The sequence below is a fragment of the Pseudophryne corroboree genome, chromosome 7 (assembly GCF_028390025.1).
Source record: "Pseudophryne corroboree isolate aPseCor3 chromosome 7, aPseCor3.hap2, whole genome shotgun sequence".
In the NCBI taxonomy this organism is placed as follows: domain Eukaryota; kingdom Metazoa; phylum Chordata; class Amphibia; order Anura; family Myobatrachidae; genus Pseudophryne; species Pseudophryne corroboree.
The window spans coordinates 260,469,665-260,492,771 of record NC_086450.1 but is presented as its reverse complement, the minus strand read 5'-3'; the positions used below and the strand labels follow the sequence as shown (position 1 = coordinate 260,492,771).

The 23,107-nt window shown below is 42.5% G+C and overlaps 1 protein-coding gene across 4 annotated transcripts in view; it reads right to left on the bottom strand.

Annotated features, from left to right (window-relative positions):
- VPS16 (VPS16 core subunit of CORVET and HOPS complexes) overlaps positions 1-23,107 on the bottom strand; it is a 959,900-nt gene that overhangs the window by 432,655 nt on the left and 504,138 nt on the right. The window lies entirely within an intron of this gene.

The following is a 23,107-nucleotide window of genomic DNA, read 5'->3' as shown; positions in this document are numbered from 1 at the left end:
AACAGCTGTAAAAAAATTTACCCCTAAAGGACCTGGGTAAAGTCATTATTTTGGAGTAAAAAACATACATACAAAACTTATTAACTAAATTAAATTATATGATTGAGCTGGTAAGACTTTGGACGCAGGCAGTCTCACAATTTAATTTAAGAGATCTGCTCCAATCCTAAAATCATTGTATTGTATGTATTTAGGAATAATAGGGTAGATGAATGACAGGTCATTATGGGGGAGAAACTGTATCAGCACCATTATGTGTGCTGATACCGCTTCTCCTCCATGTATGAAGGAGAAGTATGCTTGAGTGACAGCACACCCGTCACTATCGGTGCTATATTTTAGTCTTTTAGATAGCACGCTGATATGCAGGGCAATGTAAGGACAGTCAGCAGCACTGACCATTCCCACACCTGCAGCTATCGATTTTGACAGCTGCTGGTGTTGAAGCCCTATCTCAACAGCAGGGACAGCGCTGTCCCTGGCTGTGGCGGGTGTCGGCTCTGGGCTGCAGAGTAGATCTTGCAAGATTTTGAGCAAGCACAGTGAGCCGGCAAGGGGGAGAGACTCACTGGAGGAGGTTTCCACTCCCCCCTCTCTGCCAGCCGAGATGTTCATACAGCTTGACGCTAGTGCTTCCAGCTTCACCTCGGTAAAGAGGTGAAGTAGGGAAAAGTGATAGCGGCACAAATAACGATATGTGCCAGTATCATATATCTCCGAGTTTAGTATGCAGTTTAGGGGGAACTAAACTGTACATTAAACTCAGATCCCTTGTATACTAAACTCAGATTCCTAAATAGAGTCCCCAATTCAGGTCAAAGTTACAATGCTACATCTTTACTACATGTCACAATAGAGCTGCAGGCAAAGCTTCAGTTTTAAGTCCAATCATGCCACGTCAGATACGGAGTATGTTTGCAATTGAGGGATGAATGTTTGAGAATAAAATTGAGAGAAAAGGGAGGCGTAACATGTGAACAAGAAATGGGATTGGTCCTGCACTAGTTAATAGACAATCTGAAAGTTAATGTTTTTAACCAACTATTTGTCTAATAGTGGGAAGTTCCTTAGTATTACCTCAACAGTTGGTGGTGCTCGCCTGAGGGTGGGAAATAGCTGTATTCACAGACTTTTTTTTTTTTCTAGGTTCAAAACGAAAGTAGTAAAGCCTTTTTAGAGGCCACACTCTAGGTACAATATTAAATTACATAAAACGTATTTATTAGGCATACATTAAAAATTAATAAAATTATTTGTGTAAGTCCAATTGGAAACAACACCACACAAATATCTTCGCTATGGTACTCTCAAATATAAACAAAAATAATTGTAAACACATAATGTATCTGTTTCTTATCAAGTGAGGACACACGTAGGCTCAAGAAAGTTTTAAATGTCATCAATGTGAAACAAATAAAATAGACACTATGTTATATATAATTTATGAAACAAATATTAAAATTATATATAACTGCATAAAATCAATTACTGCCTTATCTTTAGTTAGTTAAATATCTAAGGGTGAAATCAAGCAATAGGCATATAGTCACAGCAAATAAGCATATAAATGTTTATTAGCATTAAAGTAGTCAGGAAATCCTAATAAGCATATATGGTAGGGATCAGTACAAGATCCCAGCGGTCAGGAGGCCGACGCCCTGGGATTCTGGCAGCGAGCGCATCGTGTCCCCTCATGGGCTCGCTTCACTCGCCACACTTCGGGCCCGGTGGTGAATTCCCCTACGGGTGTTGACTTGGAGCACCACCCAAGAGGGGTAACCAGCCGACGGTCAGGACTCCGACCACCGGTATTTTTTTTTTTTTTTTTATAAATCTGTTTATTTTGATTTTCATAGAGTATAAGGTCAAACAGGAACAAATCGGTAGCATTTGATGAAGTAAACAATTATATCATGTAGGTAGGTACATCAAACTGTATCGAAAAGAAAACATACAATCTTATCTGAGCATGGGAATAAAAGTAGTGAAAAAGGCATATGTTCCCGTGTTTCAGGTATGCACTATTTGTACCATAAACCCTCAGGAAGATGTTCCTTAAAGCTAACCATTAAAACATCATTCAAAAATCAATTTGTTTTCACATGAAGATGAGAAAAAAGTACAGAGAGAGAAGAAAGAAGATGGGGTAGGGAAATACATTAGGGTAAATGGGGAAGGAGGGAAAGATGCTCCTGACAATTGAATCGAGGAAAAATAGCAGTGAATATATCAATCTCCTGGCAGGGTCTGGAGGAGGTCAACCCTAGGACTGAGTAGCCTAAACGGCATGGATGGTTATGAGGTAGATTCTTCTAATAGTTTCCTATGGAGAAACCATTCAGTTTGTTCAAAGACTTTAAATATCTGGGCTTGTGTGGACTGATCTCGTGACTCTATATAAAGACCCCACTTTTTGTAAAAAGTTTTAACCCCCACCTCTATATTGGCTTGGACCGATTTCCTATCATAGTATAGTATCTGTAGAAGTTTACCATGAACTTCCCCGAGTGTAGGGGGAGAGGGTGACAACCAGTGTGATAAAATAATTTTCTTTGAGACTGTTACCAAAATTGTGAGAAATGGTATAGTTCGCCGTTTCTCAGGTCCTAAATGCCATTCGGAGAAATTTGCACACAAACAAGATAGGGGTGTTGCTGTTACATGTATATTCAAAAGCTTATTAATGTAAGCCAGAAGTTTGTTCCAGAAACGTTTAATCCGACCACATTCCCAGAACATATGATAGAAGGAAGCCGTACGTATATGACATTTGGGACATTCCCCAGTTTCCGTGGGGTGAAACTTAGCATGTTGGCTCGGGGAAATATAGGCTCTCTGTAACGTACGGAGGTGGACCTCCTGTAAGTAAGGTGAGGCCAGGGCTTTCAAGCTAGAAACATAATGATCACTGAGTTGGTGATGGGCAGTCAGAGTAGGTATATCTTTACTCCATTGGTGAAGTAGTCTTTCCCATCTACAGTCTGTTGTGCTAGATGTCAGAATAGAGTATATTTGTCTAATGCGTGTCGGGCCTATTCTATGTGTTTTAAGCGAAAGCTGTAGTGGGTTAGTAGATAAGGGAGTTTCTTGTGAGGTAGTACTCCTGTGGGTAGCCAAGCCTAGATAGTGTCGTGTCTGTAGATACATGAAAAAATGAGAGTGGGGTAGGCTATATTTCTCTTGGAGCGATGTGAAGGAGTACATGGATCCTCCCGGGTCAAATACTTTGGAAGAGTTTGAGAGTCCTTTCTCTTTCCAGAGTCGGTAATTTGAGTTAAGGAGGGACGGGGGGAAAGCTGGATTACCCCATAGCGGGATGCATATAGATTCCTCAGGATTGCATTTAAATTTCTTGTGTAAAGCGCGCCAGTTATAATAGATATCCCTAAAAAGGGGGTTAGCAAGGATGTGGGTCGGGATCAGTGAGGGTTTAGATAGGAGTAATGCCCCCGGGGAGTAAGGAGTGAATAGTGCCTCATCTAGAGCGGAGTCTGTATAGAGTTCCCCGTCAAACAGCCAGTCAGCAGCACATCTAAATAGGGATGCCATTGAGTAGGATGCGTAATCTGGAACACCAAATCCGCCTGCGGACTTGGGTGCCATCAGTTTTATCCAAAGCAATGAACGCCTTCTTGCCTTTCCAGAAAAACCTTGACATAATTTTCCGTAGATATTGAATATCATGTTTAGTAAGGCGGACTGGGAGCATCTGCATGAGGTAAAATATCTTTGGGAAAACAATACTTTGTAACACAGCTATTCTCCCTATCAAGGATAGAGGTAACAATTTCCAACCATCCAGTAGTGCGGTAATACGTGCAAGAACAGGGGTAAAATTTTCTTCATAAAGCCTGGAGAGGTTTGCTGGGATTTGAATCCCTAGGTATGTGATCTTAGTGAGGGCTATTTTGAATGAGAGATCTGGGAGTAGTGTGGAAATAGTACGTGAGGAGGGACCTAATGGTAAAAGTTCTGATTTGGCCACATTGACCCTATACCCCGCCCTAACTCCGAATGCCTGTATCATTCCAAGGATCTCTGGGATAGAGGTCGATGGATCTGAAACAAATAGTAGCATATCATCGGCAAAGAGGGTAAGGCGAAGGTCAATATCTCCTATTTGAATTCCTTTAATTACACTCGATTGGTGTAGGGCAATCGCCAGGGGTTCCAATGCTACTGCAAACAGTAAGGGTGACAGTGGGCACCCCTGCCTGGTACCTCTCTGAATCTCAAAGGGAGAAGAGAGAACTCCATTGCAGGATATCTGTGTTTGTGGGGCCGTGTAGAGAAGTTTTAGAAGATTTACAAAATCTACTGGGAAGCCAAATTGTAGGAGTGTGGAAAAAAGATGATCCCAGTTCACCATATCAAATGCTTTTTCCGCGTCGAGTGATAGAATAACTGGAAGGGAGGAAGGGGTATTTGAAGAGGAGGAGGAGACATAAATGGCAGAAAGAACTCTCCTTACATTGATCTCCGAGTGTCTGCCCCAAATAAACCCAGTTTGATCTTTATGTATGATATGAGGGAGTAATAATTTAATCCGGTTAGCTAAGATTTTAGTAAGTAGTTTGTAATCAAGATTTAAGAGTGAAATTGGGCGATATGACCCTGGTTGGGATAAGTCTCTACCAGGTTTAGGGAGGACTTTGAGGATGGCAGTGTTAAAGTGTTTAGGAAGAGTATCAGAAGACAGAATCGCATTGAGGACGGACACCAGTGTGTCCCCTATTCGGGGTAAAAGAATTTTATAAAAGTCGGCACTAAAGCCATCAGGGCCCGGTGCCTTATCTCTGCCAAACTGTCCAATGACACTCCGGACTTCTTCCAATGAGATGGGCGCCAGCAATGGTGATGTCATGGAAGCCTGAAGCTGGGGAGCAGAAAGGTTATCCCAAAAGTTCTTGGGCCATGGTGACTGGGTGGGAGGAGTAGAAGGGGTGGAGTTTGAGGAAGAGGAATATAGATCCTCGTAAAATGTTTTCATAACATCAGAAATCTCCTGATTATTAGTAGTTAATGTGCCAGCAGGGGTATACAATGGGTGAGTGACCATGGGAGGGCGGGAGCCCATGAGGAGTGTCGTCAGCAATTTGCCCGTTTTATTACCAAATTTGTAGAACCGATAGTTCACCGAGAATGAATACCTATTACCCATGGAGGACATGAATTCATCAAAGTGGGCTTTGGTTTCGATGTATATAAGGCGATTTTGAGGGGTCGGAAAGGATTTGTATTGCTGATAGGCTGTCGACAAGGGTCTCTGGAACTCCAAATATTGAGAGGCATATTTTTTATTGGTAGCTGAGACATAGGATATAATGTCTCCCCGGAGAACTGATTTTGCAGTCATCCAAAATAGAATTGGATTTTCCTCTAAATGTGACGCGTTGTTAGTTTTAAAGGCCTCCCAAGAGGATTCCAACCTTTGCTGGAATTTCAGGGAGTGAGCGAGATAGGAGGGGAATCTCCACAATCTGGGAGAGTGCGGTATGTCTGGGAAGTGGAGCGTTGCAGTGACTAGGGCATGGTCCGATAAGGAGATTGTCTCAATTTGTGAATCTGATACGTTCGGTAGTAGAGCATGGGACAGTAAAATATAGTCTATCCTAGATAGCGTGTGATGGGCCGCTGAGAGACATGTGTATTCCTTCTCTGTGGGATGTAAAGCTCTCCAGATATCTACCGTCTGTAGGCTGTCGGCTAATAGAGGGACCCCGAGTTTGGGTAGTGAAAGAGGTTTTGTTGGTGTGTGGGATCGGTCCAAATAGGGGGAAGAGATAAGGTTCAAATCGCCACAGAGTATTAAGGGGTCTGTGAGAAGGGGGGTTAGTTTGGCGAGTAAAGACAAAGAAATTTTTGGAATAAATGTTGGGTGCATATACGTTACATAGTGTGTAAACTCTACCATTAAGCTTAACAGACAGTATCACATAACGACCTTCAGGATCAGTGACTGTGGTCAGGATTTCAGTGGTCACAGAACGTTTCGCCAATATGACAACCCCTCTGGCTTTGGAATTGTAAGAGCTGAAACCTAAAACCCGCCAGTTCAGGGCATTCAATTTTGCCGTTTCCTCCGGAGTTAGGTGCGTTTCTTGTAGGAATGCCATGTCTATGTGCTGTTTACCTAAATATAGGAGTATTTTCCGTCTCTTTGCTGGGGAGTTAAAGCCCCCGACATTCCAAGATCCCACTATCAGGTTAGGCATAATTCAGAGGAAAGGGCAAAACAGAGGACCTTATGTAAACATAAGGGGGATGAGCATCATCACCTGCCTGAGGACGGGGGGTGGGGAGGAGGGGGGGGGGGAAGAGACAAAACAGGTGGGGAAAAGAGGAGATAGAAATAGAAAGTAGTATTATATAACAGGCCATACAATTGAAAAGAGGATACTGTGATAAATAGCCAATATTTCTGTGACCAGTGACCTCCGGTCAACGAGCATGGGCGACTACCAGTGGTGGCAATCTCGAACCCCGGCATTAAGCGGTGTGTACCAGCAGGAAAGGAGGAGCCCCTCCCCACCGCGATATACATAAACAAATCCCACCCAGAGACCCCTAGTAACTGAGCTATATAACCAAATGCTCCAAGAAGCAATATAATATTATGATATAATATATGCAATATGCAGTGAGCGGTATATAGTATACAACCTGTGGCTAATGTAGTGGAGACAGCTGTATAACATGAAAATGCAGCCTAATGGGATATGTCCCGACCAACATAGCGCTTTTTCAATTTGTATCTGTAAAGTATGAGCTTAGGTTAGAATATTTCAAAAGAAAAAAGCAGAGAATCGGTCAAAACAACATCTAAGAGCAGTTAAAGTAATTGTGGAGTAGCGATAGCTACCATAGTGCCTGTGAGTCATTGTTGCTCTAACAAAATAGATCAAGGCAGTCTATGCCTAATGAGCTACTAAACTGCAGGTGAACATTCAGCAGGAAATGATCAATTTGTCGCTGAAGGGAGATCAGAAATGTCCGCGCTGTCTTCTCTGGATATATTACGGAGGTAGGCCGCTGCGTCAGCAGGTGTTAAGAAATCTTTGTGGGAGGTACCTTCGTAAATGCGCAGGCGAGCGGGATATAACAGGCCAAACTTGCGGCCCTCTGAGACAAGTTGAGTGCAAATAGGGGAAAAAGCTTTGCGGGCCCGGGTCAGTTCCACTGAATAGTCCTGGAATATGAAAAACTTGTTACCCTCCCACTGGATATCCCTCATTTTGCGAGACGCGGACCAGAATGCTACTTTATGAAGGTAGTTCAGACAGCGGAACAGAGTTACACGTGGGCGCGGTTTATTGGGGGTGGGCATAGGACCCACACGGTGAATTCTTTCAATTACTAAATCATTGCATTCCCGTTCTATATTCAAAATTGCGGGAAGGGTGACTCGGGCAAAATGAGCCAGTGCCGTGCCTTTAAGTGATTCCGGCAGTCCCACAATTCTGATATTATTTCTTCTTGCGCGATTTTCCATATCATCTAATTTATTCCATATCTGATAGTTCTCTGTAGTTAGAGATTTCACTGAGTGGTGCAGCCCTTCTATGTCATGTGTGGCAGCATGCAGTTGAGATTCAGTGTGTGTGACCCTCTGCTGTAAGTGCTGCAGCTGTGTTGTTATATCACTGACAGCCTGTGAAAGCAGGGGGGCCATAGTGGCTTTTATTGCTGCCACAACGTCTCCATATGTTACCGGAGCCTCCGGATCTCTGCATACCTGTGAGCCTGCATATTCAGTCCCCTCCGCCGCAGCTTTCTTAGAGGCAGGAGAGGTGACTTCAGGTCCGGCGCCAGGCGCCATATTGCTTCCCGCGCGGCGCTTCTCCAGTCTCGTGGGTGCGCCAGCGGGGGCCTGTGTAGCCGCGGTTACGGGTGTCACGAAACGATCCATCGTGATCACGGGTCTCACCAGGGGTAATCTGGGCGGTGTGGAGGCTGTAGCAGCCTTGAAAAGGTTCAGTGCGGCGGGCTGTAGGACGGAGCTCCGGCGATGAGCGACTCACTCCATGGGTCCCGGAACCGGAAGTCTCGACCACCGGTATTTTAACTGGTGTCAGGATTCCGGCATCGGTATCCTGACCGACGGGATCCCGACAAGCAGTCAATTGACTGCCTCCCTAAACGGTATTGTCCAAGCCAGCCTGTCAAAGCTTTTAAGCATATTAACGGTTAAGCATTAAAGAAGACAGGATAGCCTAAAGAGCATATAATGTCCAAGCTGGCATGTTTAAGAGAATTATTCCTTAACTGCATTGATGAAATACACCCTATACTGACGTCCCTGTAGGCGTTAATTTGGCATCCTAACACAATTAAAGTAGCCCAATAATCTCCTAAATGTAATAACAAGTATAGTTGGTAAGGAGCAATATTATAAATGCAAGCAACCCTAAGCATGTTAGTGATAATAGTTTGAAGAATAAATATCAGCATTGTTTAAGCGTGGCCACACTTCCTTTTGCAGAGTCTACAAACAGAGTCAACACATGTGGTAGCATTGCAATAATTGCTGGTATCTGTGAGAAAAGGGGATATTGCCACAGTGAGGCCCCAGATGCCGATGATCAGCAAACAGTGTATACTGCTGCGGGCATGAGGAAAAGGAACTAGGCTGCTTTAGCTGCACCCGTAGTAGAAAGTTGTTCCAATCCTATTCTCCTTAGCAGTAGTGTGACACAAGCAGAATAAAGTCACTTCTCAGTGCTCCTGATGTATGAGGGTGTGAGCATGGAGGTATAGGCTGCTGCACTTGTAGCGGGAAATGAGCTCCAAAAACTCCTCTCCTTGCAATGAAGATCAGATAGGCCGATGCGCGGTCTATGGGAAATGGCGTAGTCAATGTGTTTTGTCTCTTAGCAGTGATGGACTGACAGCACACTGAACTGGTGCTGTATTTGTCCTAATACTGGGTCTCGCCTCCATTACTCCTCTCTAGGCATGGCTAACAGTTAAACATCAGTAATCAATAAACATTAATTATATTTAAAGGCTGTGCCTGGTGTCCTAGCTGCACAAGTTAGGTATATATATAGATTTATAACCACAGAGCATATATTTACACGTATATAGATGTAAACCAATGATAAAAATGATATTAAGCTCTTAAGATAAACAATTTATAATTATTATAAGGCAATGTACATTATTCAAAAACAAATTCTATTTAAGGTATAATTAAACAAATTTCAGTGAATATGAAACCCACAGTAAGTATGCGAAAAATTTATTTATATAGAACAAGATGGAATTTCTAAGATAATTAAACAGAATCTTAAGGTGTGTCCACACGGTGAGATCTTTGCTATGTTAGATTTTGACTATGAGATTTCCCTTGAACTCCCCCAGAGCCCAGATAGCACAGATAGTACAGATTTTGACTATCTGTGCTTGAGATTTTGTCTATGGCCCTCATTCCGAGTCGTTCGCTCGGTATTTTTCATCGCATCGCAGTGAAATTCCGCTTAGTGCGCATGCGCAATATTCGCACTGCGACTGCGCCAAGTATCTTTGCTATGAAGAAAGTATTTTTACTCACGGCTTTTTCATCGCTCCGGCGATCGTAATGTGATTGACAGGAAATGGGTGTTACTGGGCGGAAACACGGCGTTTTATGGGCGTGTGGCTGAAAACGCTACCGTTTCCGGAAAAAACGCAGGAGTGGCCGGAGAAACGGGGGAGTGGTTGGGCGAACGCTGGGTGTGTTTGTGACGTCAAACCAGGAACGAAAAGCACTGAACTGATCGCACAGGCAGAGTAAGTCTGAAGCTACTCTAAAACTGCTAAGTAGTTTGTGATCGCAATATTGCGAATACATCGGTCGCAATTTTAAGATGCTAAGATACACTCCCAGTAGGCGGCGGCTTAGCGTGTGTAACTCTGCTAAATTCGCCTTGCGACCGATCAACTCGGAATGAGGGCCTATGTACGATTTTGACTAAGTGCCAATTCTGACTATACTTTATACTAGATAGTACACTAGATAGTCAAGATTAACTTGCCTGCACAGTCTATCTAGCCTTACGATACCGACCCCACACTAATTTTCCATGAGGACAGAGCTGAACTTAGGACTCGTCAGCAATTTCTTCCTAAGTGGTGTCCGCGTTTCAAATAAACCAACCTATTGTGGTTCCGGTTGTTACGGACACCTCTGCTACTTCAAAGTCCTTAGATGTTGTGAGGGCTTTGAAGGTGTATGTAAAGAGGACAGCTTGTCACAGGAAATCGGACTCGCGGTTCGTTCTCTATGATCCCAATAAAATTGGGTGTCCTCCTTCAAAGCAGTCAATTGCACGCTGGATCAGGCTCACTATCCAGCATGCTTATTCCATGGCAGGTTTGCAGATTCCAAAATCTGTACAGGCCCACTCTACTAGGTCGGTGGGTTGTTCTTGGGCGGCTGCGCAGGATATCTCGGCTTTACAGCTCTGCCGAGCAGCTACTTGGTCGGGTTCGAACACGTTTACAAAGTTTTACAAGTTCCATACTCTGAGGACCTCTAGTTGGGTCAATCAGTTCTGCAGGAACCTCAGCACTCTCCCACCTGGTTTGGGAGCTTTGATAATTCCCCATTGGTACTAAATGGATTCCCAGTATCCCCTAGGACATAAGAGAAAATAGTATTTTAATTACCTACCGGTAAATCCTTTTCTTAGTCCATAGGGGATACTGGGCGCCCGCCCAGTGCTTGTTTTTCCTGCACAGTTACTTGGTTAAGTACTGTTGGTTGGTTCAGCTGTTGCGGTTACTGTATACAAGTTTTGGTTAGCATGGCTTTGCTCTTGTTATGGTTGTGCTGGTTCGGAATCTCACCACTTTCCTTTTCTATATCCTTCTCTCAAAGTATGTCCGTCTCCTCGGGCACAGTTTCCTAGAATGAGTCTGGTAGGAGGGGCATAGAGGGAGAAGCCAGCACACCTAATCAAACGTCTGTAGTGCCCATGGCTCCTAGTGGACCTGTCTATACCCCATGGTACTAAATGGATTCCCAGTATCCCCTATGGACTACAAGAAAAGGATTTACCGGTAGGTAATAAAAATCCTATTATTTTCACGAACCCAGGTAGTTCTTGCGGGTTGGCTGCTTGTCAAGCCTAGCAGAGGCCGCTCCCCTGACTACTCAGAGTGGCGGATATTGGTGGCCAGCTGGAAGCTCAGTCTCCTTTACAGTAGCACTCCTGCAGGCTTCCTCAAGCAGCCAGGGCAGTCTGTGTCCGGTACAGTGTTGCAGTCACCAGCGTCACTGCACAGGCAACCCCCTCTGCACTGGATCACCGCCATTCAACTGCCATATGAAATGGTGCCAGAAGAGAGGCTGCCCAGTCTATTCTCTCTCTCTCTCTAGTACCCTACTACAGGTAGGACCCGGACTCCTTCACTGGCATCATGCTCCAATGTGTCCGGCTGCCACTGTTTAAAGGTCAATGTTTGCACCACGGGCACTGACACAGGGAGGTTTACAATCTAGATGAGCGTACAGCAGAATGTCAGTCGCACTGACAGCTCTTATATACCCGCTTCTGGTAGTCACATGAACCACTGACCAGCATGTGAGGGTCAGTGTTTTCCCGCCTCTGTCTCACTCTGTCAAAATGATGGATAGCAACGTGGGGAGCACGAGAGACCTCCAGAGCCCTGGCCACCAGTGTGTACATCACACAAATACACCTTAATGGTATGTTTTAAGTGTAAATAAATAAATTCATAATATTACATTTAAAATATATTTTATATATATATATATATATATATATATATATATATATATATACACACATACACACACACACACACACACACACACACACACACACACACACAGGTTGAGTATCCCATATCCAAATATTCCGAAATACGGAATATTCCGAAATACAGAATTTTTGGAGTAAGAGTGAGATGGTGAAATCTTTGTTTTCTGATGGCTCAGTGTACACAAACTTTGCTTAATACACAAAGTTATTAAAACTATTGTATTAAATGACCTTCAGGCTGTGTATCTAAGGTGTATGTGAAACATAAATTAATTGTGTGTATGTATACAAACTTTATTTAATGCACAAAGTTATTAAAAATATTGGCTAAAATTACCTTCAGGCTGTGTGTATAAAGTGTATATGAAACATAAATGCATTCTGTGCTCAGACTTGGGTCCCATAGCCATGATATCTCACTATGGTATGCAATTATTCCAAAATACGGAAAAATCCGATATCCAAAATACTTCTGGTCCCAAGCATTTTGGATATGAGATACTCAACCTGTGTATATATGTGTATATATATATATATATATATATGTATATATATATACACACATAATTGCAGAATTGAACCGTCACTCGTCGCTAATATGGGTCATGTGCGGTGCCTTCAGTGAAGTAATTATAGCAAGTGGAAGAACTGCGGCACTCGTAATAGATGAAGGTAAAGGTGCTATTTATTGGATCAAGTCCATCATAAAAATGCCATGCAAGGCCGACGTTTCGGTGCCATGCACCGTTTTCAAGGCAGGCATGAACAAGTGTCCACTTGTTCATGCCTGCCTTGAAAACGGTGCATGGCACCGAAACGTCGGCCTTGCATGGCATTTTTATGATGGACTTGATCCAATAAATAGCACCTTTACCTTCATCTATTACGAGTGCCGCAGTTCTTCCACTTGCTATATATACACATATATATGTGTGTGTGTGTGTGTATATGTGTGTGTGTGTGTGTGTGTGTGTGTGTGTATATATACAGATTATACCAACCCACACATTGTTGATCAGCACAGGTACGCTGGAATACGAGGAAAGGCTTGCAAGACTAGGCATGTTTACACTGGAAAAGAGGAGATTAAGAGGGGACATGATCAACATTTACAAATATATAAGGGGACAATATACAGATCTTGTGCAGGACCTGTTTTTAGATCAACACAGATAACTCGTGGACACTCGCTCAGGTTAGAGGAGAGGAGATTCCGCACAATACGGCGTAAAGGCTTTTTTACGGTAAGGACGATACGTGTTTGGAATTCCCTGCCTGAGGGAGTTGTAATGGCCAACTCAGTCAACACCTTTAAGAATGGGGTAGATAAATTCCTAATGGATAAGGATATCCAGGGTTACGGGGCATAGTCACGCACCATGGTTATTATAAAAAAGAGGGGTTAATCGGAACGGCAGTCAGCAACTTCAGTCAAAATTTTATACAAAATAATCGTGCATAGGAGAACACAAATAGGTTGAACCCGTTGGACAATTGTCTTTATTCAACCTTAGATACTATGTTACTATGTTACCAAAAACCATTGTTTTACCTCACCAATAGCAGTTTCTGTGTGTCAGGGTTCGGGGGACTTACCCACAGCACAGGATCTCAGTAGTACTACAGCGACAGGCAGTCGGTCTTTGCTCCTGGCAGAGGCAAACTGAGGTGTCTACAGTGGGCAGCTCTGTAGCTCGGGGAGTATAGGCGAATGCTTCCTTTTGTCTCTGCATTCCTGGGCGCCGCCATGTTGGAGACCAAAACCATGCACTTTTAGCTAGTGGTCGTTCTCCTGAGTTTCTCAGCCAATCCTAGCTTGTCACTTTATTTTAAAAGGGGTTTGGACCATGGTAACACTGCCAGTGCTTTAGGTTGCTAATCATAGTCAAGAATCTCAGCTCTGTGGTCCTGCAGGTAATCCTGTACTCCACCCTGATTGCTAAAATCCCTGAAGGCTTCTAGTCCATTTCTTCTGCACTCTCTACTGCACTCTAAACTGGAGCGGGGCCCAGCACTGCTCCCTGTGGATAATTCACCCACTGAGCAGTGCTCACGGGGGTCTTGTACTGCTTGAGATTTCACTGGTTCTCTATACAGTTTCTCAGCCTTAGTCATCTGCTTTAGTCATGTTTCCAAGCATTGCCTAATCCAGCTTCAGCTTTCAGCAGTTCATGTTTTCAAGCATCTCCTGTCTTAGCTTCATTTCCCAGCAGTTCATGTTTTCAAGCATCTCCTGTTTCAGCATCAGTCTTCAGCAGTTTGAGTTTCCAAGTATTTAGTTTTCACAGTCTGAGTTCATCAGTCATGATTACCAAGTATTCAGTTTTCACAGTTTGTGTTCCCCAGTCACGATTTCCAGTTATGTTCAAATCACAGCATTTCAGGATTTCCAATCTCATTTCTTCAAGTCACAGCATTTCAGGATTATCAATCACATTTATTCAAGTCACAGCATTCCAGGATTTCCAATCTCAATTCTTCAAGCCACAACATTGCAGAATTTCTAGTCTCACTTCTTCTAGCAACAACATTCCAGAGTTCCTACTCACTTCATCAGCCCAGAGTTTCCAGTACCACTTATCCAGACTTTTGTAGTTCCGGTTTTCAGGACTCTTACATTTCAGTATTCAGTCTGTTTGCAGTTCCAGTTTTCAAGACTCTCTCTTTTCAGCATTTAACTTATTGCAGAACTTGTACACTCTTGCAGTATGGGGGTAATTCCAAGTTGATCGCAGCAGGATTTTTGATAGCAATTGGGCAAAACCATGTACACTGCAGGGGAGGCAGATATAACATGTGCAGAAAGAGTTAGATTTGGGTGGGTTATTTTATTTCTGTGCAGGGTAAATATTGGCTGCTTTATTTTTACACTGCAAATTAGATTGCAGATTGAACACACCCCACCCAAATCTAACTCTCTCTGCACATGTTATATCTGCCTCCCCTGCAGTGCACATGGTTTTGCCCAATTGCTAACAAAAATCCTGCTGCGATCAACTTGGAATTACCCCCTATATTGTCACCCACAGTCAAATAAATACAAAGTTTAGTTTATTTGATCTTCCACATGCTTCTGAGTGTTCTATTGTTTCATGAGGAAGAATTACATTTGACCTCTTCACTTTCAATCTCCTGTGATTGCATCTTCCGTAGCTGTTATCCGCTTATCAGAGCCCTATCCCAAGCCTGGTCTGACACTGTGTAAATATATACATTTTAGTCATATTACCTCAAAACTACACTTTAACTCATTTAAAGATCTGTTACACTAACAATACTTGTTGCCATGCATAAGAGAATATTGAACTCTTTCAATTGTATGATGATGCTAAATGCAGTTTGATCACTGCAGCAAGGAATATAGGGGGTAATTCTGAGTTGATCGCAGCAGCAAGTTTGTTAGCAATTGGGCAAGACCATGTGCACTGCAGGGGGGGCAGATTTAACATTTGCAGAGAGAGTTAGATTTGGGTGGGTTATTTCGGTTCTGTGCGGGGTAAATACTGGCTGCTTTATTTTTACACTGCAATTTAGATTTCAGTTTCAATACACCCCACCCAAATCTAACTCTCTCTGCACATGTTATATCTATCCCCCCTGCAGTGCACATTGGCCCTCATTCCGAGTTGTTCGCTCGCTAGCTGCTTTTAGCAGCATTGCACACGCTAGGCCGCCGCCCTCTGGGAGTGTATCTTAGTTTAGCAGAATAGCAAACTAAAGATTAGCAGAACTGCTACTAAATAATTATTTGCAGTTTCTGAGTAGCTCCAGACCTACTCACAGATTGCGATCAGCTCAGTCCGTTTAGTTCCTGGTTTGACGTCACAAACACACCCTGCGTTCGGGCAACCACTCCCCCGTTTCTCCAGACACTCCCGCATTTTTCCCTGACACGCCTGCGTTTTTTAGCACACTCCCGGAAAACGCTCAGTTACCACCCAGAAACACCCTTTTCCTGTCGATCATTCACCGATCAGCAGTGCGACTGAAAAGCGCGACTGAACTAAGCGAATGCGCTCTGCGTGCCTTGCGTATGCGCAATTAGCAACAAATCGCAGCATAGCGAAAATCGGCAACGAGCGAACAACTCGGAATTTGCTGCTGCGATCAACTCAGAATTAGGCCCATACTTCTTAAACAGGCTGACTTGGACAATGGGGGTCATTCAGAGTTGTTTGCTTGTTGCCGAATTTCGCTATACTGCGATTAGTCGCTGACTGCGCATGCGCAAGGTTCGAAGAGCGCATGTGCTTAGTTATTTTACACAAAAGTTAGGTATTTTACTCACGGCATAACGAAGCTTTTTCATCGCTGTGCTGATTGTAGTGTGATTGACCAGAAGTGGGTGGTTCTGGGCGGAAACTGGACGTTTTACGGGAGTGTGCGGAAAAATGCAGGCGTTCGAGTTGCAAAACGCATGAGTGGTTGGACAAACGTTGGGTGTGTTTGTGACGTCAAACCAGGAACGGAAAGGACTGAGCTGGTCGCAATGGCTGAGTAAGTCTGGAGCTACTCAGAAACTGCTAAGAAATTTCTATTCGCAATGCTGCTAATCTTTCGTTTGCACTTCTGCTAAGCTAAGATACACTCCCAGAGGGCGGCGGCTTAGTGTGTGCAATGCTGCTAAAAGCAGCTAGCGAGCGAACAACTCGGAATCACCCCCAATATATGCTAATTATGGCTATCTGGTCTGCTTGAATGCTATAAACCATTTACTGTATATGCTTATAAGCTGTGACAGTATGCCCATTGCTTGATTTCACCCTTAGATCTTTAACTAAAGGAATATAAAGCAGTAACTGATTTTATGTAGAGAATTTATATCATTTTATTATTGTTCTTTATATATAATGTAATACATTGTGTGCATTTTGTTTCATATTCAGAATATTTAAACAAAACTTTGTTGAGCTTTCATGTGGCCTCAATTAATAAGAAGAAAATGCAGTATTTGTATACAATTATTTGTATTTATATTTCAGTACCACAGCACAGTGATTTATGGTGTTTGAGATTTTTATCAAAGTCTAGAAAGCCTTGCTCACTTGGAGCTGGGTACCCTCCCTTATATATTGAATCTTAAATACAGTGCAGAGTGTGAGGAGAGAGCTGCTTGCATAACCCTCTCTGTATATACATATTGTGAGTCCAATGGGAGTTAAAAAATTTCCCTCTTAAAATAAAAATTAAATCTATATATATCTACATATAAGGAGATTGACTCATCACAAAATCTCTTAAACCAGAAGTTGCGCAGGTAGGGAGCTACTTGTCAAGTACAAAAGCATCCTCGCTGTGCGATGCTTTTGTACTTGTGTGGGGTGGGGGTAGGGCCTGACATGCGGGGAGGACTAGCCCAGTGCTGGGCGTCCCCCCGCATGTCAGAGTAAATGATCGTAAATGTGCTAGCACATATACGATCAACTATGAATTACCCCCAATGTACATCCATGGAAGTCGCAAAAAATGGATGTCTCTGTGTATGTATGTATGTATGTACTGTATGTATGTATATATGTATATTCCAGCATAACTCCGGAATGCCTGCAGTAATTTACATTAAACTTGGTACACATATGACTTACAATCTGGGAACACACACTGTGGCGGTAAGACAACCCTACCACCCCTAGGGTTGAGACAGCAGCACAAAGTATTTCAGCAGCCAGCATAACTCAAATGCCTGGAGCAGTTTACACCAAACATGGTATACATATGACTTACAATCTGGGAACAAATACTGTGGGTGTAACACATTCCTAGCACCCCTAGGGGTGGGCCAGCAGCACATAATATATCAGGACATGCATGATATGTCCGTCACAACAGGGCTGCATGGGAGACAGTGGCAGTGATAGGATGTGAGGAGTGGAATGGAGGTAGCAGGAAGCCACACACTGACAGTTATATAGAGGAAGTATCGGTCATAAAAGGGATGGGGGAAATGGGATAATGCACTGCACCAGCAAAATAAATTTATATTACCTGAGAGAAAAACCCTGACTAATGTCCATCAATAAATCATATATATCCTACTGGATATTCGGGGGTGCTACCAGAGACAAAGTAAATTGTACAAAAGAAAAGAGAAAAAGAATGTCTCTTTGATGGCGCACACAAGATAATTAAAAATTAACCTGTATTATATTAGTTAAAGGATGTCCAATCACGAAATAAAGGGGTATATATGCAATTGCGGTCGAATTGCAGAAAATGTTGAAAAAAGGGTAATTTTCTACACAAAAAAAACTGTCAAATTTGATTCGACAATTCAATACAGTACTTTTCGACAAAAAAACTGCCGTTTCATTTTCGACTTTTGGCAATTGGAAATTTTTTCAATTCGACATGTCTGCAATGTTAAAATGCGGCTTTTCGACAAAAGTATATTCAATTGAAGAATGTCGATTCGACAACAGTGCTTTTCGACAGTCATTTCGTCAATTTCATTACGCCTCATTTTTCTGTCGTGATCTAATAACATTTTTTAAAAACATGAATTTTTGGTGCTTTTTTATTGCTAATAGCATATCTATTTATATTAGAAGGGATGATCTACTTGGTTTGTCTATTTAGGAGCCACAAGTATTATTTAATCAATATTTTTTTTTTACTAACTACAATAATATGGAGAGATCAGTGCATGTTTTAGTTGGAAGGGGTGTGAAAGTGTTAAAATTCCTGAAAAAAAATGCGTGGGTTCCCCCCTCCTAAGCATAACCAGCCTCGGGCTCTTTGAGCCGGTTCTGGTTGTAAAAATACGGGAAGAAAAATGACAGGGGTTCCCCCGCAATTTAACAACCAGCACTGGGCTCTGCGCCTGGTCCTGGTGCAAAAAATACGGGGGACAAAAGACGTAGGGGTCCCCCATATTTTTAACACCAGCACTGGGCTCCACTAGCCAGAGATATAATGCCACAGCCGGGGGACACTTTTATATTGGTTCCTGCGGCCGTGGTATTAAATCCCCAACTAGTCACCCCTGGCCGGGGTACCCTGGAGGAGTGGGGACCCCTTAAATCAAGGGGTACCCCCTCCAGCCACCCAAGGGCCAGGGGTGAAGCCCGAGGCTGTCCCCCCATCCAAGGGCGGCGGATGGGGGGCTGATAGCCTTTTGTGTAAAAAGAATATTGTTTTTTGTAGCAGAACTACAAGTCACAGCAAGCATCCCCCGCAAGCTGGTACTTGGAGAACCACAAGTACCAGCATGCAGGGGGGAAACGGGCCCCTGGTACCTGTAGGTCTACTGCAAAAAAAATACCTAATTAAAAACAATACACAGACACTGTGACAGTATAACTTTATCACATACATGCACACCTACATACACACATACTTACCTATGTTGACACAAAGAGTCGGTCCCCTTCTCCACGTAGTATCCACGGGGTACCTGTAAATAAAATTATACTCACAACAGTCCAGTGTAGATCGGTCCTCTTCTGTTTGTAATCCACATACTTGGCAAAATAAAAGAACGAAAAACACGATCCACGCACTGAAAGGGGTCCCATGTTTACACATGGGACCCCTTTACCCGACTGGCGGGACCCCCCGTGACTGCTGTCAAAGAGGGTCCCTTCAGCCAATCAGGGAGCACCACGTCATGGCTGTCAGTCAGGCGGCGCACTCGAGATACGATGTTACCATTATATCCAATGGTGGGAACTTTGCGGTCAGCGGTAGACCGCGAGGTTATGTGGGGTCACTCTTGTGGTCTACCGCTGACCGCAAAGTTCCCACCATTGGATATAATGGAGCGCCTATGCGCTACATTGTATCTCAAGTGCGCCGCCTGACTGAAAGCTCAGACGCGCACAGCCAATCAGGAGAGTGCTGGTGTTAAAAATACGGAGGACCCCTACGTCTTTTGTCCCCCATATTTTTTTTGCACCAGGACCAGGTGCAGAGCCCGGTGCTGGTTGTTAAAATACAGGAGAACCCCTGTCATTTTTGTCCCCGTATTTTTACAACCAGGACCGGCTCAAAGAGCCCGAGGCTGGTTATGCTTAGGAGGGGGGAAACACACGCATTTTTTTTCAGGATTTATTGAACACTTTTGTGCAGTATTATTACAGATTGATGTAAGTGTAGCTGTTGAATAGAGATACTAAAATATTTGCTGCAGCAGCTGAGTTTTTTATGCTCACTGAGCTGCTTATAGCTTACGTTTATTTCTCATAGCTTTAACCATTGTACACAATGAAAGAAAGCACTTTCAACAATTTGCTAAATGTTCTATAATCACAACAAAGGCAATTATTTATTATTCACATATAATGCACCAATGTATCTTAGAATCTTTCTGGTGATTTTACTATAAAGTGTTTAGACAATTCTCTTATTAGTTCCCAGAAATCACTCTGATACTGCAGTATTGTGTGCTCTGTAATTCTTACTAGTAATGCATTAATCATCTACCTCCATGTAGTATTGTACTGAGCTCATTCACATAATACATAATACAGACTGTTCATGCTTTACACATCACACAAATGTAGCCACTGGATGGAATCCCTCAGTATGCTATCTGTAACAATTAAACCTTTATGAATGCTTATGTATTAAATTTATTTCTCATAGCCTTAACAATTATATATGGTGAGAGAGTGTTTTTAGCAAATTGCTAAATATTGTATGATTACACCAGAGACAGTTATTAATTGTTCAGCATGTAATGCACTAATGTGCCTTGTAATGTGTCTGGTGATTGTATTATGAAATGTTAAGACAGCTCTCTTGCTAGCTTCCAGAGAAATCAGCACTATGTATTCTGTGGTTCCTATAAACAGTACATTAATCACATATCTCCTTGTGGCATTGCACTGAGCTCATTCATATAAATAAGTTATTCATGCTTTATACATTTAGACATTTATAAGACCAATGGGTTAACTGCTGGTATACATATACACAATAACACAGTGTGTTTCATAATCTGTATAAAGGCTAATAATTCTGGTATGAATAGTGTAAAGCTGCTCTCTTATTAGCCTCCAGAGAGATCCCTCTAATACTGAGGGCACTGTAGCTCCTATTAAATATATACATTAGTTATATATCTGCATATAGTGTTTTACTGAGCTCGTTTGCATACAATTTTACATTTATTATATATTTATAAATTTAATGAGACCAGATAGCGGCCACAGCGCCGCCGACACGTGTCTCAATTTGGACTTTTACTAGGCTAACCTGATTGTATTCCCAAATTACACTATATTGGTAACCAGCGACCAATCAAATTTATTCTATCATGTCACAAGACCTCCGTGGCCAATCGTGCATCTCCTATGATAAACATAGGTGACACGCGGAGACCTTTCTGCCAACGGCTCCTGTTTTCCTGCATCAGGCTGTGTCACGTGACTTACTCGGCCAATAGCGTTTCTCCTTTGTTAAACATAGGAGGTATGTCACATTATGCCTCTCAGTCAATCATCTGCCTCCCATGTTAAGTATAGGGAAATATTGGATGCATCACAAATGTAGTATCCTTTACTGTATGACACAAATATACACGTTATTTATTTATTATATTTGGGAAAGAGAACTAGAAGGATTGATTAGTTTGTATTATATACTAAGTATAATATTCCTGCAAAATATTCTTCTATTTTGTACTAATTAATACAAGTCAATATATTATATAATTATAATAAATGATTGCTGTACAAAAAGTATGATGTGTGTATCCTCAAGTTAGTATACAGTGGGATTGATTGATTTATTCATCTCAAGAATTAATCATACTAAAATAAATTATGTTGTCCATTATTAATTAATATAGGAATTCTGTGACACATAGAAATATCACAGTGATTTATTAGATATAAAGATATGTATGTCCAACAATATCTGTAAAATGGTCCACAGTAAAAAAAACTGTGAAAAAAATAGGATTTTAATTACCTACTGGTAAATACTTTTCTTGTAGTTCGTAGAGAATGCTGGGGTCCATTTCATGGGGTATAGATGAGTCTTTGGGAGCCACTGGCACTTTAAGAGTTTAATAGTGTGGGCTGGCCCCTCTCTCTATGCCCCCCCTACCAGACTCGGTATAGAAACTGTGCCCGAGGAGATGGACATACTTCGAGAGAAGGAAATACACAGATGGTGAGATTCACACCAGCTCACACATAGCAAAAAGGAAAGCCAAGCTAACCAACTAGGAGCAATTCAGCAACGTCTGAAAAAACAATACTGAACTAAGTAACATGGCAGAAATTCGAAGCACTGGGAGGGCGCCCATCATCCTCTACGGACTACGAGAAAAGGATTTACCTGTAGGTAATTAAAATCCTATTTTCTTTTACGTCCTAGAGGATGCTGGGGTCCATTTTAGTACCATGGGGATGTACCAAAGCTCTTAGTATAGGAGAGTGCTGAGGTTCCTGCAGAACAGATTGACCAAACTTTAGGTCCTCAGAGGCCGAAATATTGAAATTGTAGAACTTCGCAAACGTGTTCGAAACAGACCAAGTAGCTGCTCGGCAAAAAGGGAAGATATAACAGCGCTTCCAAACTGGATATGAAAACCAAATGTAATTTATTACAAAAATTAAATAAACAATCTATAAAATGACACATAAAATTCTATTAGAAGAGGGCGAGCACAACATTATATTTGGTGTATTACCACATAGGAAGCCTGGGCAAAGTCCACTGTATGGAATCCAAGGAAATGGTGCCACAGTCCTGGGTGCAGTTTTCAATGCAGGTAGATGTCAGTCCACATAAATGGTGAAGGCAAACCTTTGATTAGGCTTAATTCTGAACAGAAACACAGTCCTGTTTAAAGCTGGTTCTCTTCTACCTCTGTGGTCATCTGCCAAATCCCCATATAGCTTGTAAGTGGACTTCTAGGCGCTTTTCCAAGATGGATATGTGGAATCTGTGGTGCCCGGCTCCTGTAAACCAACGCGTTTCGCTGTATCCACAGCTTTGTCAAGGCATACCTTGACAAAGCTGTGGATACAGCGAAACGCGTTGGTTTACAGGAGCCGGGCACCACAGATTCCACATATCCATCTTGGAAAAGCGCCTAGAAGTCCACTTACAAGCTATATGGGGGATTTGGCAGATGACCACAGAGGTAGAAGAGAACCAGCTTTAAACAGGACTGTGTTTCTGTTCAGAATTAAGCCTAATCAAAGGTTTGCCTTCACCATTTATGTGGACTGACATCTACCTGCATTGAAAACTGCACCCAGGACTGTGGCACCATTTCCTTGGATTCCATACAGTGGACTTTGCCCAGGCTTCCTATGTGGTAATACACCAAATATAATGTTGTGCTCGCCCTCTTCTAATAGAATTTTATGTGTCATTTTATAGAT